The sequence below is a fragment of the Apteryx rowi genome, unplaced genomic scaffold, assembly GCF_003343035.1.
Source record: "Apteryx rowi isolate R43461 unplaced genomic scaffold, aptRow1 scaffold_70, whole genome shotgun sequence".
Taxonomy (NCBI): Eukaryota; Metazoa; Chordata; class Aves; order Apterygiformes; family Apterygidae; genus Apteryx; species Apteryx rowi.
In genome coordinates, this window is record NW_020450983.1 from 2,825,099 (window position 1) to 2,848,503 (window position 23,405).

Sequence of the window (23,405 nt, forward strand, 5' to 3'; positions counted from 1 at the left end):
ACTTTTTACTCCTTAAACCAATTCAGACTTAGAACTAAGTAATGAAGGAAGAGTTTCAGTGTGCATTAATTCAAAGTTTTAAATGGATTCCTATATGCACGTGTCCTAGAAGAGTGTTTTTAGAAAATGAGTGTTTTATGCGAAACACCAATTGAGGCACCAGAAGGATAGGTTTCCGTTTGCAGTAGCATTGCCAAGGAGCTAATTAATCAGGACAGACAAAGAGGATACTATTACTTTCCCATCTGTGTGCACTGTTTAGCAAATGCCTGTGTTGGGCCTGATTCTGATCTCAAGTATAGTGCCATTACTCCTGCATATGTCTGAAAAGTCAAGTCAACTGTAAAAGACAGGAGAGGCCATCATGATGATTGAAACCTGCACCCAATTAGTCGAGATTTGAATAGTTTGGTAGGAAACAAACAATTCTCGACACAGAAAAGAAATGAACTGAGCTTTCAAAACTCTCTACATTGCCTCTGGGATAAATGTAATAACCARATCCCAAATTTAGGAACACACCTAAGTTCTGATGAAGTTCATACCAGTTGAACACTATATATGATAAAGTTTCCACTTCAAATGCTTCCTGAGACTGCGAGCATTGCTGGTGCATTGGCTCATTCAGGACAATCTGCTTATTGGGGTGTGCGCATTGATTTAAAGGATAGAAATAACTCCAATTTAGCAGCAGCCGCTGTGAAATGGCAAATTGTGAATATAGCATAAGAAGTACTAGCTATGTTCCACAATCTGTTCTTCATTGAATGAAAAACYTTGCCACAAAAAATCAAATCAATTCAGACAGCTAATCTAAAAAAATAGTGATCTTGGTAAAATTCATTAAGTAAACTTTGCTGCTTATGTTATATGCACCTTCATATAGTTTGAGTTAATGATATATAAATAGTTTATAATTAATGTATTTTAAAATATTCATAATTCATCTCAGTTCTTGTCCTATTTCTCCTAAAAGTTTATCATTCATATCTCGTTCCAGTTAGAGTCCTCCAACACTGTACTATTCCACAAGATCCTTCCAGGCATTAGAAAATCAATTTTAACTTTTTAATGAAATGAACATGAAGAGTGGTATACTTTTATACTCATTTCTAGTGCAAACCAAAATTGTTTTTGATCATTAATTACATGTGAAATATCCTGCTGTACACCATGAAATGTAATTTCATCCACATGAGTGAACACTGATTACGTATTTTTGAAGAAGTGTTGGGTAAAATTACAGGCCATATTCAACTTTGCTGTAAAGGTGAAAAGAATAATGTTATGATGAAAGATAAAGATGTGGCAGAATACTCATAAAGGCAATTTACAAAACAATTTACCAAGAGCAGCATATTTTTATGCAGCATTAAGCTGCCTTGGAACGAGTTCTGTAACCTGCGTTCATATGCTAAAATTGCCAAAACCGAGACAGATCATGCATAATCTAGACAGATTTTCTGACCCCGAGATGTTGATATGTCAGACTTCAATAATCTGGTGTTCACAAAAAGTGCTGTTGGTGTCAGAATCTTACCCTTATTTTCACATCGGAGCTGAGCCAAAAACTATTGCCAGCAGTGGGAAGGCTCCGGTGGGCTTTGCATCATTCTGCACTCTCTGCTTCACCACTTTGCTTAAGTGCCACTTTGCACTTTTTCCATGTACTTGTTCATGATAGAAGTTTCATTTCAAACCAGGAAATATATCTGAAAGGATGTGAGCTGTCAACAGGTACTTTCAAGCAACATAATTCTTTTATTCTGGGCTGATCCTCTAGGCAATTGATTTGTTGCTGCTTACTTTTGACTCAGTAATTAAGTGGGAAACAATAACTCAGACACTGCATCTGCCAGTAAGTGGAGCTCTCTGCTAGTCCAGGAAGGTGTGTCCTCACCAGGAGCCTTTTTTTTTTTTATCTTCCTGAACTGAAAGTACTATAGAGTTGGTATTCAATTTTTCTTGAGCCCTTTGCAACTTTCACATTATGTTCCAATTCTGTTGGGTTTATAAAAAAGAGGATAATGGTTAAAATTGAGAAAATTCTAAATTATAATATTTGCATGGAGATTTTATTCTTTTTCTCTTTGACAGCCAGCTTTTGAATTCATTCCCTCTGTCCCTTTAACGGAAGAGATTCTAACATTTTAATTCTATTCCTAAGAAATACGTCTTTGTATTTTTGGTAAATACAAATATGATTTGCTGTAGCAGGGTTTTTGAGGGAGGTGAAGGGTTGGTTTCCTATGCTTTTCACAATATGGGCTCATTGACCTCTGAAGTACATTTACAGTAGTAGTTCCTAATAGTGCAAAATGTCAGCCCAGTTGGGCCATGATCTAGTTTGTGGTTTTATAAATGATTTACAGTGTAGGAGTTCTGAAAGAATTACGGCATGTAATAGAGAATGCAAAAATAAAGTAGCAGCCATCCTCCCCTTGTGGAGGCCCCTTCTCAAATGGGAAGGTAGAGAGGATCAGTGGATCTAAAAAAAACATTTTCTTAACAAACAATGAAAAGGGATCTTCATTCTTACAGGGAAACTGTGAAACAAGGGGAAACACTGTGTTCACAAGACAAGATGCTTATGCCAGCCTTCCACAGTACTTTCACTCACTTTAACCTATTATGTTTCCCAGCCTCTGCAGAAACCAAAGCTCACCTGCACTTTCCCTCAGGCCTTCGAGGGATTGATTGTTTGGGGTTTTTTTTTAAGTACAAAGACTTATTTCATTTAGCTTTTAGGGGCTTTCAGTGCTGCCTATGAAGTTCACTCGTATTTCCAGAAAAATACACTGGTATATCTCTGCAGGATCACATCATTTTATTGCTGGTACAACATAGTGAGACTGCGTTTCAGATCACTCCCAGGCAAATCTGACTTTTGTTCCATATAAAAGTGAGGTCTCCCATAAACCACAGCTCTGTTTAGAACCACGCTCAGGGACTCTTGTCTTTTCCAGGGCAAGGCAGGCAGTGAATAGTTTCATTCAAACAAACCAAAAAAAAATGAAATCCCCCTGAAGGCCCACCATATCAGTGCAATAAGTCTCAAGGCTTCAGTAACTTACACTCCTCTCAATTGTGTATGACTTCGTTAGAGGATTCATTAGTTAACGCTAATGAGAGCTTGCCTACACATTCTTATCTTCATAAGTAACACACCAGCACTTGTCTCCAAGCATTACAGCAACATTACATCAGCCTACAGGGCTAACTTTGATTTATTAGACTGCAAAACAAAAGCAAAGTAAAAATTTGTTGGGATGGATGCTAGGAGGAGAAAAAATGTCAAAATCCGATCTCACATGTTTTCTTAAAGGAAGAAGCAGCCATTCAATACAAATCAAGGTCCTTGTATATTCTTTGCTTTATCGTTATACTCAGAAATACCATCCAGAGCAAGCTGGATTTTACAACTGTATGTAAAAAATCCTCTGACAATTTACATGAGCATTACAGGAGGTGTCAAAACTCTTTAAACCGAAGGTCCTTGTCTGAAAAATTTCATGCCTGTATGTCCAGATATGGAGAAAGGTTTCATTAACTTCAATGGAACCATTCAGATGCTTCAAACTGAAAAAGTGTTTAAATGCTCTGATGGATCAGTGCCTCTTTTTGCCATGTTTTATACCAAGATTAATAAAGTTGAATTGAACTTGAAAGACAGGGTCATATGGCTATAGTTCATAGGCAGCCAGTGCACATCTATCATTTTAAGACAACTTTCCTGTTGACATGAGTCAGAATGTTGCCGGCTTAATTTAAGTAGCAGATTATTTTGTAGCTTTCTGCCTCTGGGCTGCAATCACACCTGGAGAGAGTCTCTCGAAAGAAGCGTCCAAATCACTGGAGCCGTTTTGAAGCCGTGTCCCTGCAGGGAAGCCTGTAAGTGCTGTGGTACAGAAAGCCACCTCGCTGGGCAATCAGGTGCTGAAAAAGGGAGCAATGCTGAAAGCCCTGCCTGGAATTAGCACTCATCACCAAAATGCCTGTTTATAACTAGCTGCCTATTTTAAGGGCTTAAACAAGGTACACGCCTTAAAATAGCCTACTCCTCTACCTCAACAAAAGATAAAAGAAACAGAGATATGACAATGATGAATTATTCTGTCATTTCTCTCTAGTAGCTTAAATACACTGTTTTGGTAAGCATATTGATTTTAAATCATTATTTTTGCAGGTTAGGCTATCAGTTAAATGTAGTCTCTGGATGTGTTGCAATTCTTATCAAAGAGAGTAAAATTCACTACCAAGCAGAAATGGCTACTTTGTATCAGGCAAATCATGGAAAGCAAATGTAATTGAGGTCAACTTTGCCTGTTCTTTTGAAAATTTTCCTGTAGGGACTTAGGGCAAGCACTTATGTCTGAATCATTGTGAAAATAAATAAAAAAGTTTGCAGGAAACTAAAGAAAATAAACAAAAGGATATCTGAAAGTTCAATCATGAGGAAAAATGTAAAAGAGTTAAAGATTTCCTATAGGCTTCCTAAGAATATAGCGGACCTGTAAAGAAGAGGACTGGACTGATCTCAGATACAGTCAGGTGAAACTCTGAAGAGATATGATATTTTCAACTTCAGAAAACTGAGCATTCACATTTGGAGGGTTCTGCTGTACCTTTAAACAGTGGTTATGAGAACAGGTTCATAAATAGACAGTGTGAGATCTACCAATAAATTTCACAAAAGCCATTCTGGATCCATTGCAGAGATAGGACCAAACCTGATGTTTAAGTTAGATGCCCATAGTGGTAGGGTAGACTGAGTATGGATATAGCCACTACCTTCCTACTGTTCTGTCCTGTGAGCAGTCAGAGTTGGAAAAAAAGAAGAGACTTTCTTCATTTGGAAGAGAGACAACCAACAAATGAGCTCCTTCTGCCTTGCTTACGCTTAGGGATTCCAGATGTCTGTTTATATTATTGCCCTCCAGTTTTATTTCCAGTGCTGGTACGATGCTTAGAGAATTGTTTGAATAAGCAATGTAAAACTTCAAGYGAAGGAAAAGTTCATTCTGTAAAAACAAATATCAAAAATAAGTCAGTAGCCTCTTCCACAAATCCTCCTTTGTGCTATTTTGGTAGTGTTAAAGGTTATTAAAGACCCACGAAGAGTCCCCTTGGAAAAGAAGACATCTTCGCCTGAGCAGCGTGGCTCCACAACGTATCACAGAAAACGGGTGAGGTGAAGCAGCTCTGAATTCCTGCAAAGCATAATGAAACGTGGAAAGAATGGAGGGAAGGTGGCGACCTCAGACGGGTCAGGGCAGAGGTGAGCGGGCGCAGAGTCTCCCAGCCAGGCCCTCCACGTGCTGCTGTCCGGAGCCCGTGCTCCCACCGCAGCCACCCCGCACAGCCGGCCGCYGCTCCCCAGCCTGCGGGCCAGCAGCTGCAAAGTCCTCGAGCTTTGTGGTGCAGCGGATCTGCCAACAAGTGCTTTGCTGCTGACAGAAAAATTTCCTTTGGGGCATTTAAATTTGTATTAAAGCTTTTTGCACCTTTGATTCGCAGCTTGCAGAGCTGCGATAAATTCCTAGTTAAGATTCTAAACTCTCTAAAATGCTGAAAAAATGTCTGTTCTCCTAAGCATTTCAACGCATCTCTCTGGAGTGCTGATGTTGCTAGGGTGACTGTGTGGTAGAGCAGAGAGCAGGGGAATACTGGCTCTGCGTGTTTTGGGGCACGTGGCCTGTAAATTGTTCTTTACTGCGCTTGTCCCCATCCAAAACAGATCTCGTTTTAGGCTGAGTGGCTCTTTGACTGTCTCTAGAGTAGGTGTCAGTGCCTTTCTTGATGTGAACTACAGGAGCTTCCGTCGTCACAGACCGGAGGCTGCAAACCCGCTCAGGCAGAAATCCACACTTATTTTGCATTTTATTTCCCTTGGTACTGTGTGGAAAAGTGAGACGGTGTGTCTGAAGAGATACGGCTTCTCAGGAGAGGGGCAGCCTGACTCCAAACGAGACTGGAGCCTGGATTCATGGGCAGCATCCAGTAATGTCGGGACACCTTTAATACGTGCTGCGCAGTTGATTTCTGTGGTGTATCTGCACAGACCAGGCTTTTTGCATAAGTCCAGATCCGCTGCACGACAGTTACCTGTCTGGTTGGGGTGTCATTTGTCCAGAAAGCCAAACGTGCACAGCGTGGGGAGGTGTCACAGAGTGAGATGGAAGAACTCAAAGCCCAGCGGTCCCCTAGTGAGTCTGCTTTGAAGCTGAGAAGGGCTAATCTGCTCCACTGAGCTCAGTGCAGTATTCCCACTGGTATAAAGGGCAGGCCAGGCTAGATTTACTCTGTCTCAAACAAGGGCAAGTGCAGATCATCACTAGTGCATCTGGGGGTTTCTTTGGGGCTCAGAACTGGGCGCTCTGTTTGCAGAGGGACTGCACATTTGAACCCTTGGTTCTCAGTTACATCCAGAGGCTTTTTTCATTTGGGTTGTACTTATTTTCTCCTCTAAGCTATAATAACATTGAAATTTTGAGATTTAATCGCCCAGAAGATCATCTGTGCAATGTGCTAAGTCAAATTCCTGCCAGTTCTGTTTTCATTCAGGAATCACTATGGCATTTTGATGCTATGAAACCTGAGCTGTAATCTAAGCAGAGCTGAATTTCAAGCATCAGAGTAAATACCTCTGTCTCTCTGAGCTTAACCCATGATCCTGTCCCTCCTGCAGCTCCAGTGTAAATCTCTCCTCTCGCTCCCACATTCAGCACAGAGCATTTTAATCGTGTAACAGGGTGGTCTTGTAAAGCATACTCATATTGCACAGGCGTGTCAAGCGAGTCGAAGATGGCAGTGGCTCTGCTAGAGATGTACTTTTAAAAAAGTAGCTTTTTAAAACTCAGAATAACTGTACTTGTAGCAAATGTGTTGTGCTGAATACAACTTGGGCCCTAGGCCTAGTGGTGCGAGGGAAGAGTTTGCTGTTGCCACTGATGGGCTTGGGAAATAAAGATGCTCCGAGGAATCCTTCCCGCTGCCCTAGTCATGGGGGTCCTCGAGGGCGGGCTCAGCGCCACGGTGCTAAATGGGAACGGTGTGTGGTAGTGCACTTAAAGCAGCAACTTCAAGCTGCTTTAAACAGTCCCAGCTAAACAAGTTGACCTCAGCAATGAGCCTGATCTGTCCCCTTGTCACAAGACACACGTAATGTCTGCAGGAAAAAGGCGCTGTGACTCACTGGGGCTCAGGGTCATGACTTGCCTTCGTGTTGTTGCAAAAAGCCACATAAATTTTCAGACTACAGTAGCAGCTGTACGATGCCTCGCTAGTCGCATCGCTGAGCAAAGGTTATTGCATTCAGTAGTAAATCAAGGGGTGTATTACACTGGGAAAATGTTGTTTTGCATAAACAGCCTTCCTGAATGCTCACAAGACAGTCTTCAGCCAGTCTGTGGGACAGTTATTCCGTGTAATTCCTCATAGAGGAACTCATGGCAAAATCGCAACCTAAATAATGAAGGAAAACTGGGAACAGGCTCACGTAGGATTCATATTTCTGATTCTGAGGCCATTATTCAGTCAGGTGGAAAATTGTTTTTCTGTTCTTGAGTAGTGTGTAAAATAAATCTGGGAGTTCATTTGCAAATGAGGAAAATAATGTGACAGTGCAATGGGATGAGCATGAAACGTCCCATACTGAGTCATTTTGCTTATTCCAGGTATAAGTATTCTGTCTGTTTTTGGAGTTCTTCCACCTTTGCTTTGTTACTCAGCAGGACAATATTTTTTTGCCTTGGTATTTTAAGGTCAAAATTGTTCCATATACTTTATGCTGCTTGTCACTTTTAAAGGAAGATGGAGACCTAAGTGGAATATATTTTCTTCTTTCTGGTTGATCTTTTTAATAAAAATCTCTGTCTGATAGCCAAATATAAATATTACTCTTGCTTTAGTGCTGATGACTGAAACTGCTAAACTAGTGGATATCCCTATGACACACGCATATCACATTCTGGTTTTAATCTCTGAATATACGAGCACTTTTTTTACCCTCCAAAAGGATGCAGTTGTCCAACAGAAGTTTTGTCCTGCAGCTGCTGTCACTGCCAGTTTCTCATGTAATAAAAGTATATGATTCCAGTGGTGCTGTAAATTTCATCATTTCTGAAAGTATTTCTGCACATGCTGGACTGTAAAGTGACACTTGCCAGCTGGTTTCTGTGTTCTAGTACATCTGCTCTGCCTGTCACTGTAACTTTTTCTGATTGCGAATGCTGTTGGTCCTGGGCATGAGTCTCCTCTTGTTTTCACCATTGACATGTTGTAGTATCTCCTTTCAAGTGAAATGAATTATACCACTGTCAGTGACAGGGAAGTACTAATGCAGAAGTAGCCTCTGAACTATTAAGGCAACAGTGCTGACAGCACAGAAAAATGAAGTTTCTATAGCCTGCTCTGATGTTACGCTGAGAACATGATGCTCAGGATGGAATAGAGGAATTTCGCACTGATTTTTGTTGCCTGTGATTTAAGGTAAGAGAATCCTACATTATTGAGCACCGTACCACTTATTTAAGAAATGATTCCATTCAGTTTATGTACACAAAATATTTTGCTTTATAAAATAATTGTTGGAAGAGCATTAAATGAAACTTTATTCATTTGTAGGTATATTTAGGCTCTTAAAAATTTAAGGTAAGTTTGTTTAAAATGCCAGAGTTTTAAATGTGCTATTTTAGAAGTACTGCAGGCCCTTGGAAACTTACAGTTCATGACTATTCAGAGAAATATAGCCTTCTACATGTTTAATTTAACTGCTGATCATAGGATTCATGTTCTTCAGACTGACAGTTTTCAAAAGTTTATCCAGCTTGTTTATCTAGATAAAGTAGGGACACAGCAGGTAACTGAATAAACAGCAGTTTGGTTAATCTTTCAGTATTTCAGTATTTCAGTATAGTTCATTTGTACATATGAGTGATAACCTCTTTGACAGATGCTGGTTTCAGATCATAAAGCAGTGTTCAACTACAGGGAAAAAATGGTTGTTTCAGTCTCCATCTCTGCTTTACTTCTGAAGAAAGCACTATAAATCTCATATCTTTTTTATAGATGATACGGAAATATTACGATGCCTGTTTGAAAGCTGAGATTTTATGGCCTTAAATCCTCTGTTTAGTAGTAGCTTGTCTTTCGCTCCAGCGTGAACTAGACCCTCTCCACGGGGGAAGGCAGCCCAGGGGCTCCAGATCCCAGTCTGCACAGCACGTTGACAGGCTCCCCGGGAGCGCTGGGCTGCCGGCAGAGCAGCCCCACTGCGAGTGCGGGTGTCTGCCGCCCGGGCTGCGTGTGCGGACACTAACAGGCATCGGTCGGGTTGGCAGGGTCGGACGCAGCACCATAGAAACACGGTTATGTTTGTTTGCCTTCTGCCCTCTGAACACATGGCTGGGAATAAGGGAGACCTCTGAGCGCACAGGACTTGGCCATTCCTGCTTTATATTCTAACAGATAGTTTCAAGCTTTGGGGTTGTGCTTTTGGTTTGTTTTCTGCTTGTTTGTTTGGATTCTTTCTGGTGAGGCAAACAGAGTGGTAGTAAAGTGCAGATATGTTTTGAAAAACCACAATAAAATGAAAGAAAATCACAATAATTACAAAGACTGAGGAAAGGTCAAAGATAGGGTTGGTCAAAGTCATCACCCAGACTTGGTCTGTAGTTTTCCTGTGGTGCATCATGGGCCCTGCAACTTGCCCCGGACGCTGCCAGTCTTGTTTGCCTGATTGTCTTTCTCCAAGTCTCAGTCCTTTTTTAGAAGTTCTGAGTCCACAGCTGCATGAAGAAATAACATACAGACAAACTTCAAGACTTCATATTAAACACACAGTTGGTTTTGATCCTCATCTAGGCTGAGATAGTCAGGCTGAGAGCTTAAAGTCTCCAATTTTTCTCAGACTTGTCTTACAGTGCCATTTATCAGACTCTGTTATTTTTTTACCATCTTAACTTGTTCTTTGATGTTGATTCCAGAAAAAAGGCAAACTTGAAATTATTGAGAAACTGCAGTTCCTGTATCATTGACACAGGTGATCTAGCAAGATGGGACATTTGACTGGAGGATCAGAGGAATAAGTAATTTAGCATCAAGTGCAAAAAGATCTACTTAGGGAAGTTCAGGCTTTGGTGCGTGGGATTTTGCATATGTTTGAAATGGTTATTGGATGCACAATAACCTTGTAACATATTATCCCTTTCCACTTTTCAACTCCATTGATAAAGAAATACAATGACGTTCTAACTGCAAAGAGAATTTGGTTCAGTGTTCACTGAAAGAAGGAAAACATCAGCAGTATGATTTCATCATTGGGAACTGACCTAACGTGACAGAATGTCATTGCATATACAATTTATCTCATCTAGCAGTAACAAAAGATTATCTAGAATGAAAGCAAACAATTCAGGGTCATTTGCAAAGAGCTAGAAGGATTATTAGTGTAGAAACTCCTAAACAAGTTGAAATCTCTCAGTGGTGTTGTTCAGGATGCTGGATGCCTGACCCTGTTTGCATCTGTTCACATCTGTTTACAATCTGTTTGCAGATTGTTCTGATTTATTTTTGGAACGTGACACTAAGCTCTAGATGTGCTCATGAATGCTCTGAGAAGTTCACTTTTCCTGTCCTGTGTTACCAGACACAACATGCCACAACTCTCTGATCTTGTTTCCTTTCGCTTTCTACATTAGTTTGAAAGATATTCTCCTGGCTCCTCTGCATTATGTTCCTTGGCTTTTCACAGAAGYTCTGTGTGCCAAACTCTTTTCACATAATATAACTCAATCCATATGTCCGGTTCACATGATTGAATACAAATCTCTGGCAGATGCTCACTGAAAATCTAGCTGCCACTTTAACATTTATTGTCCCATGTAGTTTTTTAAGAGATTTTTGCACATGCAGCTTTAAGTTTGGCAATTGGAAATAAAAGCACCCTCTTTCCTCCTCTAGATTTAAAATATTTCCTAAAGTTTTAGCTCCCAGCTTTTGCATTCATAGTACACTGTCCTTGACATGAGATGTTCTGTTTCCCTAGTTCTTCCTGTTTTCCAAGGGAAGGCTAAAGATCCCAGGATATCTTTTCAAGATGTGTAGAAACTCCAGCATTTTGTCTAATGTCCCTCTGTCCTAATCCAATTTGTCTGAAGCGTGGACTGGACTGGCAGCTTGCACTTGGTTGCTGCTGTTGTTCTGCCTCTTGCTTGCTGAGGTGCTTGAGCTTGGAGGAGAAGGGAACCTGTGGGTTTTGTGCTGTTCTCTTATTCTGTCACTTTTGAGAGAAGCTCAGCTTCCAGATCCAAATAGGCTCCACCAGTTTTCTGCTGCTGCTTTCTGCTTTAGACAGAAACAGAACAACAATTTTTGTTGTACAAAAAACAGTAAAGTTCCCTTATCTGGAGACTACCATTTTGGTTTATATACCTGTGGAAAAATAGTTATATTCTCATGCATCCTTGTTCTGTGACCAAACTCTGCAAATGAAAAATGGAAAGATCAAACACAGAAAGACATATACACAGTGTACTGCAATGAGCTTTAAAAAAAAATCAGACTCTAAATGCTGTGTCTAAGCTTCTAGGAGAAGTTGTGAAGCAAGTATCTGTGCCTTCAAAGATACTTAGTGAGAATATGTGCTTATATAGTAAATTAATTTCAAACAAAATGAATTTATCTTGTCTGGAGATTCACATGGAATTCAATGCAATTGAATTAGGAAAACAAGAACAGGTTGCTCAGAAATTCTTACCTATTTAAAAGCTGCACTAGGCACTTTCTATTTTAGGACTAGATTTAATTGCACTCTGTAAAATGCACAGGCAGGACAGTCATTTTCTTACCAGCAGGTAACAGCAGTTCCAAAAAATGTGTTCTCTCCAATGTAGCTGAAGGGACTGTTGCTACTTAGAAACCAGCATAGCCATTTATCAAAATAAAAAGAACAAACTGTTATATAAAGCAATAATTTTACCAGACAAGTATTTTGAGTGCATCCAAAACAGATGATCAGAACATATTACACAGTTCTTGGTTTACTGTCTCCATAAAAATTTGGAAAAATACGTCTGGTCAATTTTTTTTATTTTATTTTTTTCCGGGCACACATGTGATGTTCATCTTAAGTGGCTATTTTTTAAATTTTTCTAGTTCTTGCAACAATTTTATCTTGTCTGTTCCTAACCTATTGCTGTGATACCTCAAACATGCATCTCATCCATAAACAACAGTGCACTGAAGATGTTGTAAAGGAGTGAATAGCGAGGGGAAGTTTTGCTGAGGCTGTTGTTCACTGGTAGGTATGTTACTGCTAGTGACCATGGAAACTTATTTACGATGACCTGAAGAAGACTAGCAATGAGCAGTAGGGTGAAAATAAGCAAAGGGAAATTTAGGCTGACTCTTAGGGAAAAAAAAACTTTTTGTTACATCCTGTTAAATTACATAAAGGGTTCCCTAGGGAACAACTGGATGTTTGGAGTCATTTAAAACCAGTTTGAATGAAGGAATTGGACATTCTGTTGTAGGAAACTATTTTGGCAGGAGGAGGGATCTGCTGATCTCATATTAATCTCAGATAACATGAAAAGTTAATGTTGCAACCCCACATGCCTTGCTAAGCACCAGTAACTTTCTCAACAAAGTGGCGAAGTATATGGCATGTGTCTTGCAGAATCAACACTGGAAGTCCGTGTTCGCTGGTGATAATACCAGGTTTCTGGAAAATATTATGTGAAGTAAGAGACATTTCAGAGAATAAGCCACCATCATGCTGCCTTAGCAAATATAAAAATTAAACAGATCTTTCTTAAGTAGAGGTCTGTAAGCAGAGGTCAAGCAGTCAATTTTCTGCTAACTTAAGTAAACAAGGGAGAGGAAATGATTTAATTAGAAACTTCAGTTTGAATAATCAGGTTTTGGTTAGAAATAATTTAATAGTAGCTCAACTAGTCATTTTGGGTTAGTATCGTTTCAGAGAGGCTGTGAAACAGGGTGCAGTGCCCTGGTGCAAAGCACCGGGGCTAGCATTTGTTATGATCCCGGTAAGAAAGGCACTCAGACTCTGTAAGGTATTGATCAAAATACCATTTATGGACGCTAACACATGAAGGAAAAAGAGGATAGATAATCTCACGCCCCTTCAGGTGCTGGGAAGCCCACATTGCGCAGCATCGGGCAGACCTCTGGGCAGGGCACGGCACACGCCGCAGATCCCGTCTGTCGAGAGGTTCCCCAGCAGTTTGGTCTTTAGAGTTGTCAAAGGATTTTCTTAGAAGAAAGCAAGTCTATTCTTCATTTGCACTGTCAAAAGAAAGGGTGTGCGCATGAGAACTTGCTGCTTCGCTTTACGATGAAGACGAGGACGTGCAGGTGGTGCAGTCAGTGGTACCGGCTGGGAGCTGCCTGCAGGCTCCGCCGTTACAATCAGCCAGCGAAGTTTATCCTGCGGCCGAGGGATGAGTGCGGCACAGTGCAGGCGCGAGGTCACGCGCACGCACAGCACAGCGCGGCACGGTGCAGGCCTGCACCGGTTAACGCCTGGCTGGGTCACTAACCCCTCCGTGGGCGATACTCTTCCTGTTAGATCACTACACAGGGAGTGAGTGGAAACATAAATTGAAATTCAGATGTAATGTTGGATGAGTCAATACAAATACATTGAAAGCTGGCAAAATGAGGTGAGACAAAAATCTTACTAAGATATACTGCATTTATTTTACACAGCCTACTTACTGGTTCCAATAAGCTGGTTCTTCAATCTCTGTTAAGCTCAATTTAATTTTCCTTGGTCACCTTCACTCTCTTGCTCTTGCTCTTTTTAATAGGGATACATTTTTAAATGGAACTCTGATTTATTTGTGACCTCTGCTATCCCAAATAGATGAGAACTTGCAAAGCCATGTTTCAGTCATCCCACTCCTTCATACTGTTACAGTGGCTGAAGAAGTATTTTCTGATTTCAATCCCAATTATTATTAGGCTAAAGCAGTGACTGAGCACTACTTACCTCCTTCTGGTCCTCTCACAGAAAGTGTATCAGTGGCAAAAAGAGGATACTCTAAATTCCTTTATCATGCAGTAATCTTGGTGCCTGTTATAACAAAGGCATTGTAATCAGTTTGTAAGTATTAAAAATACAAGATTTTTATTTTATTGAATCTGTGCAAATAAAGCATTATAGAAAGAATTTGTAAGGATTTTCCCCCAGTTGCTTGAAATAACAAACACAGAAACGAACAACAAACAAGTAAAGAGCTTGCTTGATTCCATATGCACATCAGGATGCTGGGTAAGTTACTCATGTCCTTAAAAGACAGTGATCCTTTTTGTGGCATACTCACAAATGATACCTTGCACTGTGCCCTGGTTAGAAAGGAATTTTTTTTCATGTTATTTTGAAGAATGAGATGACAGTGAATCAAGTCCTTTCACTGAAGAAGCTGGTAGATGTTCTGGACATTACCTTGCCTGAGTTATATGATTTTCTTCTGATGAACCCATGCAAGTCACTTATACAGAAATTTCCTTTTAAAACTCTTTGAAGTTAGTTAATTTACTTTTAGCAGAGAGAAATCCTAAATGGCTTAATTTCCAATTCACACTTGCCTAGGTCATAAATAAGATTGCATCTAGCTGCTGCTTAAAGCAAGATTAACAATAACTCTAAACACTTCCATGTAATAAGGTTAGACTTTGTTGAAACTGATGGGTAGAAAAACTGCCTCCCCCTCTCCTTATTTGCTGCCTTCTTTACTCAGCAGCTGGAAACCAGTGACCTATAAAAGTCTCGTGGAGATCCCAAGGTGGCAGGTAGGAAGCAGCCAAGTGTCACCAGTGGTCTCTGGTTTGAGCAGCATCTCAGATCCCAGTGGTGAAACTCGGGCAGCTCTAAACCTGCTTTTATACAACGCCTCTTGTAAGGAAGCCAAATTGGCCTTCTGTAATGCCTTGCATTCATAAAAAGCATAAATGGTAGAAAGCCACCCTGTGCCTTCTTAATGCCTATTCAACCCTAGGCTGAATACAGCTCACCAAGGCAGAGCTCTCTGACTGTATCAAATAATGCTACAATGAATACTTTGAACTGTTTTCTGAATACTGTTAGATATGATTTCCTGGCATATTGAGAAACAATTCCTGCTTTCTTGTTATCAGTATAATCCAGATGCAACTGCTCTTCATATTTCCTCTTACGTGCTTTTAGCTTCAGATCTGCACAAAAATACATATAGTTGCTCATCTAGGATTAGACAGGGATAAAAATCATTCTGCCTTTGAACTGTGCTCCACCTCCCAGGGCTCAGGGGAACCCACCAATAGCCCAGCTCACAAAGACATCAGAGGCTCAGGTTTTCTGCAAGGTGCCCTGGCACCCAGCAAGCCATGCAGTTTTCTCTGATCTACAGCAGCGTAGAAGTGCCATTGACTTGAAATACTCCATGGCCTTTGGTTCATTAACAAGAAATCAAAATGGTTTGTTACTCAAATAAGGAAATTGAAAAATATGCTATTACTGTTAATTCAGTAGCTTCCCAGCCAATTTTTAAAATATTCATGTGTGCAGAATTAAGTGATTTAACAAAACGTGAGTATTTTCTTCCTGAAGAGAACCACCATGAAAAAACAAATAAACAAAAAGCACAAAAACTCCTCAATACATATTTGGAATGGTTAGGTCAGTTCACAAAGTTTTGGATGTATTTATACACTGAAAGAAATAGAAAATAAAAGCACATACTGTAAGACTGAACTTGTTGACTCAAACCGTAATTCTGAGAAGAAAAAATAGATACTTAGATTTTGCCAGACATAAACTAGTGTGTAATTATTTGTACCTAACAGCAACTTTTGTTATTAAATCCCTTGAAGAACTTTTCTGTATTTTTATGAATAGATTTTTAAAAAATTCCAGCTCTCACCATCACAGTTATGCCAATGGAAACTGTTTGTACTGTGGAGTCGTATTAAGGCGCGACTTTAGCAGAATTCTCATGTGTTGCTCAGCAGTGTTAATGCCCTCCTGGATCCCAAGAGAAGTGATTTTCATAGGCATTGAAAAGTTGATATGTTGAAGATAATGCCATATTTAATTAAATGTCACATATGAGTAATTTCTTCTAGTTTTCCTTCTGTAATTGCCTTTCTTAGGCCACCCCTTTGCCTCTTTAGTTATCAAGACACTTCATTCTCAGAGCCACCAGATGAGGATCCTGAGGCAGCAGTTTGAAGGAACAGTCAGATCACCACTAAAAGAACAACATATATGGACATTCAACCTAACTACTTATGGTCTGCCTATTTGTTTGCCTATCCTGCAATATTCACATATCTCCAGTCAGATTAAATTGTCTCACGCATTTTTCCCTCAGAAAAAACTTTTGAAGAAAGTGTACTATCTTCTGTGATTGTTTGCTTTACACAGGCCCTTATTGGAGGTCTTAGAGGTCTTAGGTGCTTTTTTGGTTTTTTGTTTGTTTGTTTTTCCTTATTCCTCAGATCTATTTAAAAATCATTTAGATCCTGCAGATCACGCATGTCCTTATTTTCTCTGTAAAATCCATATACACATTGTGGACACGTATTTTTTGTCCAGGGATATGGAAGGTGAGAGAACTGAACATATATCCAAACTAGTCCAGCACTTTTCCATTTTTCAGCCATGGGGCTTCCATCTCTAACCTAACTTGTGACCAGTACGTATTGCATAGCTCTTTGTTCTTCTGCATCCTTTGATAATATAGTAGCTTTTAATATTATTTTAAGAGGCACTGTCCAAGATAGAATTTTAATTTAGCTATTCTGACTTAAGACATGCAGAAAATATACAAGCAAGCAAATACAAATGAAATGTTGGATTGAAACAAGATTCTTGGCTCAGCAGACACTGTTTAATTTCTTCTTGTTCTTTGTTTGGAATCGAAAGCAGAATTATAAAATTGCCATTCCCAGTCTCCTGCTGGCTCAGTCAGTATCGGATGGGCTTAAGGCCTCAGCCTTGATGCTTCCATGTTGCCGTCTTGGTGGAGAAGCTGGTAGTGGCTATGCAAACTTCAGAGTTTGGGGCTGCTTAGAAAAACTATAGGTATTCCTGTACATCACCATAGTACTAATTACAAATGGAGTTTCTATTCATTACAAATTTGTTACAAATGGAGTTTGTATGGAGTACTAATTATGAATGGAATTTCTTCTCATTCTCCAAGTCTAGGAAATAAGTGGCATTTAATTGCAATTTATAGTCAGAAATTTTTAATTCCAAAGATTAGGAGATGAAGCATTTTTGTAATAAAACTGATCTTTGAATATGCATTCTATTGCACATGCTATTTTTTCCTTGTTAGGGGAATCAACCTCTAGTATTGAAGAATACCTTAAACAGTAAAACTTAAAGAGGGCTATAAAAAAACAGTATTAAAAAGGACGTAAATCAGTTTAAATATAGTAATAGGTTTTCTAGTTAAACTGTTTATTACCATTCATATTACAATTTTATGTGAGAATAAAAATGTCAGTTACCTCTGTGCATCTGACCATCTAATTACAAATTTACACATTAGACAGAATAATGAAGTTCAAAGCACATACACCTGATTGATTGACCAAACTATCTAAAATTTAAAGGTACTTGAACTTCATCACATATTTTAAACAAGTCTATACAAAGTTAATATAGCTGAATATAAATAGGTTAAGAATGGTTAACTATTAGATTACAAATTGTTATCTTAAATAAGAAATCTTTATCCACTGGGACTGTTTATAACAAATCTTCCACTGAAATATACTTGGTTCAGAGTAATTCAACCTCTTGAATAGTAGGTATAATAAGTATCTGAAAGACAATATGAAATCATTGCTAGTAAAATTTGCCAATGACAGAAAAGCAATAAAGAAGCAGAAAGTAATGGCGATAGATCAGCTCTGTGGATCAACTTGGCTGAGAGTACATACTTATTTAAAAAACACAGATTATGGGCTCAGAGCAAGAATCATTGGGTAACAGTCATTAACTTGCATGCTGCAAAAGATTAGATGAGATGAGCATTTTCTGGCTTTAAAATCTATCAATAATTGTGTATTATGTAAGTACAATAAAAGTGCCCTCTGTCAGTCTATACACCAGAGGTCTCTGGAAATGATTATGAAACTATACTCTGTAGAGAACAATTTTTGTTTTGCTTTGGTTTTTGCAAGTGTATTCTTATCGTTTCCAAGATGTGTCTCTTTCTTACTACTAAGATCTGCAAATTTGCAAAAGCTACATTTGTTTTTTAAACATTTTGAGAGAAGTATACTTTATAACCTGTGACTATGGAGGGATTCTGGCTATTAACTTTCAGTCTTGCACCACGTTCTCATGACTGCTCCTCTTGTTGCTTTTCCTTTTTGCCACTGTAAATTTCATTATTTACATAAGTAAAAACCAGTAAAACCAAATACATAAGTTTGTATTTATTTTCAGTAGAAGTTTGCTAAGCTCGGCCATGTTTTGACACACAGGGCTTCCTGCATTCCCTTTTCAGGAATCCTCCAAATTCCCTTTTGGCCTCAAATTTTGCAGTTTTATCTGTCCTGAGTTTTGATTTGAGTCTGGGGTTTCAAAGGTCTCCAGAAATTTGAAATACATAAGGTTGATTTTCACATTAATATCATATAAAAGTGTGAGTTTCACATGGTTTCAGCATGAAGCCACAAATCATATCTATTTCACTTAAGCCTGATCCCAAGGCAGCCATAAGAATCTAAAACCTGTGATGTGAATCATACCTTATCTATTTATTTTTGAAACCTTATAAGTTTTATGTAACCTTCAATTTTATTATATGTCTTCCATTAAATCTAGTAGTTAGCCTCTGGCCTTGCCCTTGCTAAAATATAACTTTGCTGCAGACTTCACTTTGTGATGACTCACCCTCCGGAGATGCCTTTCCTTTTCATGACAACGACAATGTTGCTTAGGCTTTGTTCTTCATGACATATTTCATGCTACCTAAGATGCAAGTTTTTTTACCAGGCTAAGCTAAGTGCTCACCAGCTGAGACTAATTCCTCTGTGACCTTAAGGCAAGACACTTAAGTTCCGTATAGCTAAGTTTCTCATTTGTAAAATGTGAATAGCACCACTTCATTTATTGTCTAAGAAGAAGGCAACGAAAAAGCTTTTCACTTGTAGCACCRTGATGATGCACACCAACAGATATTAGTGGTCATGAGGAAAGCAATGAGTACTACTTTACCACTGGGCAATTACTTTGTACAAGTCCAAAACTTTGTGAGTTTTCTACCTAGATACAAGTGTTCCAACCTCTGGGCCCTTATCTAGACACTTACAAGTTTGCTCATTATTACTTTAAGGCAAACAAACATTCATTTCCGTTCATTACCGAATCTACTGTGTGAAGAGTTCAATTCTTGAGTGCATTGCATTCACTTTGCTTGGTGGCTGGAATAAAGATCTGAGTCCTTGAAGGCAACGGAGAGCTACCTGTCAACACATCATTTAACACATCTTCAGGAAAACCGCAAAGTCCACTGCTCAGGGCCAATGTGTCCATTTTCAGGGAAATGCCACGCGGATATCACCATGAATGGGCTGCAGCCATCTGTAAGGAGTGTTTGTTTTCTGAGGTGTAAGTGTGATGAATATATTTAACGTAACAATGCAGTAATGATTTAACAACAGTATTTTAATAATCAATATTTATATCTTTCAGAAGGGCGTTGGTAAACACAATAGGCACAAATTTCTTCCATAACTGTGAGGAGGGAGAAGAATAAAGGGTATAGTGCCTACTTTACTTGGGGTTTTTGATGTTTTACTAYCATTGCCAATCTTGAGTACTAAAACTATGAAACAATTCTATCTGCATCACTTTAAGGGGTGATGTTTTGATTCATTTTTCTTTTTCTTCCAAGCTGCTCAAAAATGCAGTTCATCTTTTTGCTGATGGTTTATGATTTGAAAAAAAAAAAAAGTTGAATAGCATCATTTACTATGGTATCAGACTGCCTCTTATCTATAGCTTGTCTCCATCCTATCTTGCAGACTTGCAGGAAAGTTTCTCCTTTTCCAGGGCACACTTCCTCTCACATGCGGGTAACTACTTCCTGCAAAGGCATTAATAAGCAGCATGCTGTTGTGTTTCCACCTGTGTGCAAATCACAAAGGGCTGAGTAAACCCCACAGAACATAGAGATTAACTTACAATTTGTCTGTAAAAGCTTGTAAATGTTCAGCATGGTATACATGTCTACAGAGCACTCCTAAACCCCACCACAACTTAAAGGTGTGCTTTGAAAGGCCTTCAGGGTAGGACAATGCTTCTAAGAATCTGCAGTCACTCTCTCCAGGGTTAGGCGAGGGCACTTCCTCACTCTCACTTTACTTGCTGACTTTGAAAAATCTCAAAGGATTTCTTGCTGGAGAAGAGATTGAAGAGGTAACAGAGATTGAAGTTTAATGCAAAGAGCTCTCTTTCTCTCATCTTTTTTAAATGAGTCTACATAGTGGTATAGAGATGTCTAACGTTTTCGCAGTCTAGTTATAAAATAATCATGGTTTGGTCCTTACATTTTTTAACTAGAAAATTTGCTGAGATAGAATTATCATAAAATAATATTCTTATAATTTACTATTTCTTATAATTTGCTATAGCTGACAAATTTAAACATATCATCTTTAGAATATTATGCTTTACAGAAAGATTTTTGCAGTATGCTAACTAGAGTGATAATGCTTGCCTGTCAGAAGTACTGGCCTCATCTATGCCAGTAAGAACCTGGTACCCACCAACAAGCCATTTCCTTCTGCTCTCTGTGCTTTGGTTAAACAGGGGAAATAAAGCCAGGCCCGAGCTGGCTGGAGCAGCATGTTGCCTTTCCAAGCCAGATTCCTGATCTGGAAAATTAGGATCCTGAGACATGCTGTAGCTTGCAGACCACCCTGAAAAAATACATGGTTGTCTGAGCTTGGTTGTTGACCTTCCACTTGCTTTCAGCTGAGGGGCTCTAGTTAACTGACACCCTTATTTAGTGCTATTTGAGGTTCAGCTCTTTTAGTTTTTCTTTGTAAGTTTGGCTTCACTTGGGCAATTCACTTTACATGAGACCCAGAAAAAGACAAGTTTGCTATTATATTACTCCATTTTTGCTATATAATGCCATCCTTCATAGATTAGACAAAAAAGATGATAGTATGATGTTTCACTATTTGGGTGAAATGATATTCAATAGGCTTCTGGGAGAGCTGTGTGGCTGAAGTCAGAGAAACCAGAGCTTTTCTTCTGACCTTTCTCATGTCCTTTGCATAATTGTGGTTCTTAAATCTTTTCAATTTTTTAAGTGCTAGAGTGGGAAAATGACTTCTAGCTCTACAAGCCTTATTTAAGACAGGCAAAGGGATATGGAACACTTTGGTATCAGGTTGCAAGCATCTTAAAGAACAAGAAAAGATTTAAAAGTTAACATAATTTGAGTCTTTTGTTTAAATTCAGATGTGCTGCAAGTAAATTTTGACTGCCCTGAAATCAGTGAAGTGGAACAGCCATGAAAAGTGTCAGTGACGATATTACTGTTAATTAGAGAGGTGCTTTTATTTCAAGTATTTTCTCACCTCCTTTCATGAGCATGAGCGGCGCTCCTGCCCAGAGAAGGAGGCACCGAGGAGAAGATCAGCATTTGCACAACAACTCTTCCACCCTGCTTGAGGCTGCCCTTTTTGACCCAGGTAATTTGCAACTTCTGCACAGCTTGCAGGCAAGAAAAGGTCTGCAGGTTGCAAGAAAGCTACAGTCATTAAATTTAGCCTTTATATATAAGAAAGCATAATTCAGAATTCAAGAAAAAGCCAGGAAATTAGCTTTGATTCTTGTGCTTTGCTGTATAAAACTTACAGAGTAATGATGGCCCTAAGCATCCTGAAGAGCCTGGGACATACAGATGTGAAGATTTCTTTGAGGTTTGGTCTCTCTTGCTGGGTTTGGTCTGCCAGAAATCCCTTCCCTCCCTGCCAAAATTTGAGCAAATAAGTGGAAAAGGAAAAATACTAGTATTGTTACTTCACAGCTGACTTGCATATTAGAAACTCACCTTTCAGCATGGTCTTTATACATATGCTAAATGATTGAAAACTCTAATAGAAAAAAACAATGGTATTTTACATATATGTGCCTCAGGGCATGACAGAAGCTAGGCAGGTCCCTCACCATTTTTTAAATCAGCTTATGAAGTTGCAAGGGTAGGAGACATTAAACCCTGTTGAAAATGGAGTCCTGCCTTGTGTATTGCTGTACAATGAGAAAGGAGTATGAGAAAACAGCATGAGAAAAATGTAAAAAAGTTGCTTACACATGCAAATCAGCAGTGTGACAGTTAACTGGCACTAAAAGCTGCTTGCCTTAATAATGATATCTTGAAAATATACAGTAATTAGGCATGATAGTCTTGAGATGCACTTCTTGCACAACATCAGGCTTATGATGAGCATTTAACTCACAGAGATGCTTTCTTTCATTAAAAATGATTACTCAAGCATGGTTTTAATAATTTTTCAAGGAAAAATGTAAACAGGAGTTAAATTTTATGTGCCTCAGAGGTTCCTTTCTGCTTCAGTGCTGGGTAAGCTAAAAGGGTAAAAAGGAGTTTGAAATTATATTTTTTAGTACAATGTAGATTTTTTTTCCAAGTCTTCATATTTATTAAAGGAAATGTAGTACCTAACTTGAATACTAAATCTATTTAACAATGTAATACTATGGCTTTATATCCTCTTCTCTAGAATGAGCTAAGGCTTCCTACCAAATAACGCCGGAGTTAATTTTCTTACTGAATTGTGCAGCACATACAATATTTAATTTATATTTCTTACCATTATCTTAAAGATTATTGTTAAAACACATTATCTTCCTGCTGCTGAATGACATGGAGTGCATCTCTACCCTGGGAATAGATGCAGCTGACTGATTAAAATCTGTCTCCTTTCTTTCTCCCATATAATACCAGTGTTAACCACACCAGCAGCTGTTAGTAGATTGTGCAATGCCAGAAGACGATGGAGAGGAACTGATCTGGTCACCAGTCCAAAAACTCTCCTATGTCTACTTGGTTTGGATGTTTCCCATAACTTTAGGGTAGCACAAACTTCCGTCTGTCCAAAAGGAAGAAAAAAGATGACTCCTTAAAACACAGTCACCAACTGCTCTGCCTCTGGAGTTCACTAAAGCTCAGGTGACAGGATTTCATTACTGTGCAAGTCCAATAATATTAGTAGTTTTACTTAGGATTCAAATAAGTGCAGAATGTCACTAAACCATTTTTATTGGTTTAATGATTAAATAATACATATAAAATTCTTATGAGTAGGTGGACTTGATGGATTAGGATGACAGACTAATTTTTCAA